The following is a 6,658-nucleotide window of genomic DNA, read 5'->3' as shown; positions in this document are numbered from 1 at the left end:
AGGGAGAGAACAAACACACCCAGAGGTCCTGGACAGGGGACAGTAAATCAGAGGTATCAGCCTGTTGTTAGTGCTCTTACGCAGAGCCTTTCCATCTGCTGAGCTCTGATGGAGCAAATTGGCAATAAGCGTTGGGCACTGATGGAGCCTCTCGAAGAGAAAGCACGTTATGCTCTCGGAAGAGAGAGGAGCAGTTTATCTTAGTGAAGAAAGCACTCTCCCAAACAGCAGGATTAGGGCTTATTATTGTATTATTTGCTGCTTACAAGGCACCAGTGTTCCATTTAAATTTACTGCAGTCTGAAGACTGCTGATCCCTTGCACAAGACACACACCACATTGATTTTTACCACAGGAAATTTTCTCTGTATTTTGGGAGCTTTACAATGTTTATACTGAGACTATCCTGTGCATTTCCTCTAATTTTTCCAGTGGTTTTGTATCATCCATCACTTTGTGTATTTTCATGCTCTTAATACTCATTTTCAATGAGCTTTACTTTTACCACAGTATTGTACAGGAAACTTTTATTAGGAAATTCATACTTCAGCTCCTTTTCGTATGACTCTTACAGTGAAAACGGACTGTCTTAACAAATGACACCCAGCACAGAAAGACTTTGGGAACTCTGCTAACTCTGCTATCCAGTATTTCTCTGTAGCCCGTGTGTGCATGATTTGAAGACAATGTAAAGGTAACAATTCCAAGTTTAATCTGGAAGAGACTTCAGACCTGAGAGCAATAAGCAGATGTGTAGTCACTTAATTGTGTCCTTCTACTTTAATTGCTGAATAATTCCTGACACGTATATGTGGGTCCTGATTTCTTCCAGATAGAAACACCTGTTTTGAGCACAAAAATTAGGTATTTCCTCATTTCCTAATCGCTGTCAGCGATTAGCTTGCAGCCATGTTTCTCCTGTCTCTTTTGCAGAGTTCCAGGCAAGTGACACAGGAGAAACATGGTGTCTCAAGCATGTCTGTGGGACAAAATAAGAATCATGCTGCAATCAAGACATGCAAGTGAGCCAAATGACTTCTGGGTGATATGTTTTGTGCTGGAATAATTAAAAATGAAAGTTAAAATGTGTGCCTCTATTGCTTCTTAATGTAGCTGGGACATCTCAAAAGGCCCAATTCGTCTCACTAATCTTACATGAAATAACATTTGCATTCGAAGAGCCGCATAAAATAATGCTTGGCAGTTATGAGGCAGCCCGGCCACATTACCATTAATCACAATTAAATAAAGCTTAGTGCTTGCCACATGAATATTTACAGTTTTGCGGGACCCATCAGCAACTGTAAATTCATAAATCACTGCCCGGGATTATGGAATTTATGGTTCTTTTATTATTCATGATTCGCCTTTTATTTTCCACATTCATCTCAGTGTTCCTCTGCCCACTTGCCCAGCTGGCGCGGACACTACAGCCCCCCAGGAGGAGGCCCCAGGCCCCTTGACGCCGCGCAGGCACGCCATCGAAATCCGCCAAGGTCCGGGAGCACACCGGAGACACAATGGCAGACATCCGGCAATTTAATTCAATGCAATTTATTTTTATATAGCGCCTTTCACAACAAGGCTGCCCCACGGCGCTTAACAATGCAAGTGACCAAGCATGTGAATACAGAACAGAAAAGACCAGAAGACAATGGAGGAGAGGAACCAAGAACTCCTTAGTAAGGAGAGAAAAAACCTCTAGGGGTCGAAGGTCAACTGGCTGCTCAACCCCTTTGGGCATGCTAACATTATACACTTAAAAAAAGGAAATAAATGAATGAGGGTATTAATCCATCCATCATGTCTTCTGTATGACATTAAGACATACAGTATCCGTGGCGTAGCCAGTTTCATTATTTGTACAACTTGTGCTTAATTTTTAATTCCTTTGTTAATTCCCGCCTCCCCCGGCTTCCTTGTGCAATTTTAGTCACAATAATGGATCTGAAGGATGCAGCCTTGGCTGATGTGTAAAGTCCGAAACGGATCAAACTGCAGTGCAGCGGGAGTCAGAGCTCTGTTCCTGGAGAGTGAGGGGCAGGTAAGGCAATGGCAGCAGGAAAAAAAACAGGCCATCCCCTCATCCACATCTCTCGTGTTACTAATGATCGCATCTACGGCATCGTTCTTGTGTTTGAATTCCAATGTGCAAAAGGGGCAAATGTGCATTCCCTCCCATCCAGTAGCCTGTAACCGAAACAAAGTTTCTGTGTTCTGAAGCTGTGCTCCTTGGTCAAGCTGTAGTAAATGAGTAATTTCAAGCTGCAGGCAGTCAGTGCTGATATGTACAACTCCACACCAGAGCTTTAGGAGACAGATAGAGCCAGTAAGGGGTTACAGCTCAGTGAGTGGGACAGAGCCCTCCATGCCCATCAGCATGAAGCAGGTTGCTGTGTGTACACAGAGCAAGGTGAAACCAGACGTGGGAATCTCTGATTGCCGATTTGCTGTATTCTTCGCCTGTAGCTAATGTCTGCATTGATCGGCTTCAACGTGCCTTTCCCAGTAAGTTGGGGTAAGCAGGCAGGACAGTTGACCCTTGTGCCCAGTCAGGCACTGAGCTGAGTGAAGCTCTGCAGAGCAGAACATAGGAAGAGCATCCGTCCAGGATCAGCGCAGGCCTCTTGTGATCAGCAGCCCTCTCCACCCTGTTCTGCTTCTTGACCAGGGAACACAGCTCCAGATTAGCTGGGGAAGAGCAACTAGCTGAGCTCCTACCTGTAGTCTGGATGCCCAAGATCTGATCCCACTCTGTTGGATCAGAAGAAAAAGACTGAGAGCTGTACAACCTGCAGTCAAGGCTAGGCTACCACAGACTGGTCCAACTTCGGCTCCTTGTTCCGTGGTCTTTGTGCTCATGTTTCTCATTGCCATGTCAGCTGTCTGCAGGATAAGTGAGTCCAATGTCACAGGTCACAGGGGTGATCTTCTCTAGGCCAGAGTTCGTATGGTCAGGCGATAGATGCTGTAGTGTTTTCAGAGGCTTGACTGGGCTATGAATATAGCAGCATGCTGGGCCCAAAAATAAGGAGCTACATTTTACGTATTTGTTATAATACAACAAGTAGATATCATGGGAATGAATATTAATTAGGTCGCTTCACCGGTCATACAGCTGATTGTTAATCAGAGACTTAATTAGATGTCCCTAAATGAAATTAGTCTGTCTCTCAGTACAATATTGAGAAATATGCAGAGTTAATTCATTTTCACTCCCAGAATTTATAGCAAATGCATGGTTTAAAAAAGACACCAGATACTCTTGAAGATAGACAAAGAGATTCTTAAAGTAAAGCTGAGAGCCCATGTTAAATCTGAGACTTTGACCATTTGATCGAGTTTAAAAGTAGCACTGCAGAGCATTGAGCCTTTCCCAGGCTGAGCTCCAGGGGGCGCTGCAGACACCTCCAGCCTGGGTCTCTCTCTGTATGCAAGGCAAGCAGCTGGCAAGGCAGCCAGAGGAAAGGGCGCGCATCAGAAGATATTACAGTCTGCTCCCCACAGGACTCGGCTCTCTCTTCTTGTTAAATAACACTTCCCTTCAATGAACTTTAATAAAGAAAATATTCCCAGCTTGTGTAGGTCTGAAGTCCAAATAATGAAACACATTGATTTGAGCATTACATTATGTCAATACTTCTCGCCTCCGAGTGAAGGAGGCTGACATATGAGTGTTGCGGAGGAGAAGAGTGCCCCCTAGGGGAAGCAGGGAGGGCCTACACAGTAGACGCAGCGCTCCTCTGTTCGTCTAAGGTGCTGCGGGGGGCGGAGGGCCGGAGGGGTGAGGCGGGGGACTTCAGTGGGGAGGCTGGGCTGAGAGGTGCAACAGCACTCAGCTCATCCACTTCCTGGGAGAGTGAGCTCCTCCGCTGCCCCTGAAACTGGGGGCCCAGACAGCTGGGACACCTGTTGGAAGGGGTTCCAGGTTCAGAAGAGGGTCGCAAAAGGTTTTACGCTCCAAATGAAAAACAATGGCTGGGGAAATTAATTAATAATTGCTTACACTTATATAGCGCTTTTCTGGACACTCCACTCAAAGCGCTTCACAGGTAACAGGTAATGGGGATCCCCTCCACCACCACCAGTGTGGAGCCCCACCTGGATGATGCGACGGCAGCCATAGTGCGCCAGAACGCTCCCCACACATCAGCTCTCAGTGGGGAGGAGAGCAGAGTAATGTAGCCAATTCATAGAGGGGGATTATTAGGAGGCCATGATTGGTAAGGGACAATGGGAAATTTGGCCATGACGCTGGGGTAACACCCCTACTCTTTTCGAGAAACACCCTGGGATTTTTAATGACCACAGAGAGTCAGGACTTCAGTTTTACGTCTCATCCGAAGGACGGCGCTTGTTTACAATAGTGTCCCCGTCGCTATACTGGGGCATTAAGACCCACACAGACTGCAGGGTGAGCGCCCCCTGCTGGTTCCATTAACACCTCTTCCAGCAGCAACCTTAGTTTTTCCCAGGAGGTCTCCCAACCAGGCTCACACCTGCTGAGCTTCAGTGGGTTGCCAGTTGTGAGTTGCAGGGTGATATGGCTGCTGAATAAAAGCAAAAAGACCAGGAACACCATTGCTTTCCCAATAACGGCCTTCAGGAGGGGCAATGTTCTCCACTTCCTGACATACCTGTCTGAAACCAGGGTCCGGGCACTGCCCCAGGCTGTGGGGGCAGGCCAGACTTCAGTGACGACAGAGGAGAGAAGGCAGGTGATGAGGAAGCAGCGCCTCGATGGTCACAGCGCTGACAAGGGCAGAGAGGTAGGCCTTAACAGCAGACACGTGCATACAGCAGCTCGTTCTGTGAGTGGCAGACTCGGGCAGGCCAGAGGAGCCCGTGAGCTGCAGGACAAATCGGTGATCCCGGGGCCGAGCAGCTGTCACACACAGCCAGCTGGTGGGGAGACGCACAGTAGGAACAACAGTCGAACTCCCAGGGCAGAGCAGCAGGAGCCAATCCAGGAGCTTCTGCCATGCACGGCAGCCCCTGGTGATGCAGACTCTCCTCTGCCTTTATTTGAGTCCCTTCTCATAAGCAGGCAGGTGGAGGTACAGGAAAATGAGACTCCAAAGAAATCCAAAGGCTTGTGTCTGTTCCTCTGTTTTAATGAGAAGCCATCTCTCAGGATCTGAAGCAGCCACACCTCCTGCAGGGCAAGCACGCAGCGGAGCAGGGGAGGCCACTGTTCCAGCGAACTGCAGAATGTTTTTTTTTTCTTGCTTGTTATTGTCCGTTTCCTTTTTTTCCTTTCTTTCCTCCGTGTCCTTGAGTTCCCTGTCTGATTCAGGGGCGCGATGGCAGGCATGATCACAGAGCTGGCGTGCAGAACCGCCAGCAGATCAGGGCCCGCCTCCTGTCGCTTTGTTCCTGTTTTAATTAGAGGAGCCGGGCTTTGCTTTCAAGGCTGTCCAGAACAATTGCCAGGCTCGCTTTGCTCTGTCGGCTCGCTGTGGACAGTTTGCCACTAGAGATCCACAAGAAGCTGCCATGACACCTCCCAGCATGCACAGCAACAGAGCACACTACACCCATTTGTAAAAGACAATCGAATTAGTCACAAACGATGCTTGTTTATTATTATGGCTAATTATACAGCAGGTGCCTTTATCTTCATCCTGGACTACAATAATCAGAATTTGTACAGTGAGGTTCAACATTACCTGTTGAAATAAGAAGTGCAGTGCAAGACAAGATTAGTAGACCAGTGTTATTGATAGGTGACCCCTCAATCAAGAATGATTCTTGCTTTGTGCATGACTACACCACCTAGCTAGGACCCTCCTTTCCTCGCTACAGGTTCTGCTCATCTCCCATAATCACACCAGGCAACAGAGTATAGCTAAAGGGTCCTTCTTATTGTCTAGTGGTTAACAACATTTAACACAGTCCCGAGCAAAGCATAAAAAACACAATTCTTAAAACACAACATTCCAGAATGGCCGCCAGTGCTGGATTTCCCAATAGGCACTGTAAACACAGTGCCTGGGGCCTATTAAAATTTTTAGGGCCTACGAAGGAGGGAAACACTAGTGACTAAGGAAAAATGAGCTGAAACAACATGCTTGCGATCGACTCTAGGTGCTCCAAATCAATAATCATCCGCTGTCTAGCGGCTCTTCTAGAAACTAGACGTATCGAAGTGATGGTCGCTCGACTCACTCCATCGATCACGTGGTTTAGCATTAGAATAGTTCAAAGTGCATCATGTCAATTGACGTAATTCAATTCAATTCCTCTTGTTGCACATTTCAGAGTGAAAGTGCCCAGGGCCTACGAACACCATAATCCGGCCCTGCTGACCACAAGCATCCCTTTGAACTCCAGTTACCCAACAAGTATCCCAGAATGCAGCAGCCCAGCAGTTCAGTACCCTGTGTAGTTCCTTAGGTAGTTCTCTGGCATCATCTCCAGTCCTGGCTGCCCAAATAACATGGCTCCTTCATGCTCCCCCGACCTCAGCTGCTCCCTATAGAGTCTCTGGCCTCAGCGTCCTCTCCTGGGTCCAATGGGATCTGTCCCACCAACCTCCTTTCTCCCAAAGGGTCCCAGTTCTGTCTCGACCGGGGCTTTTGAAGCCTTCTAAACAAAGGCCCCAGACTCTTCCCCCGGGAAGGGAGGTTTTGTGTGGGCAGATCCAGCTGGCCAGGGC

This window comes from Lepisosteus oculatus, chromosome 20 (assembly GCF_040954835.1).
Source record: "Lepisosteus oculatus isolate fLepOcu1 chromosome 20, fLepOcu1.hap2, whole genome shotgun sequence".
NCBI lineage: Eukaryota > Metazoa > Chordata > Actinopteri > Semionotiformes > Lepisosteidae > Lepisosteus > Lepisosteus oculatus.
This window is presented reverse-complemented; position numbering follows the sequence as displayed.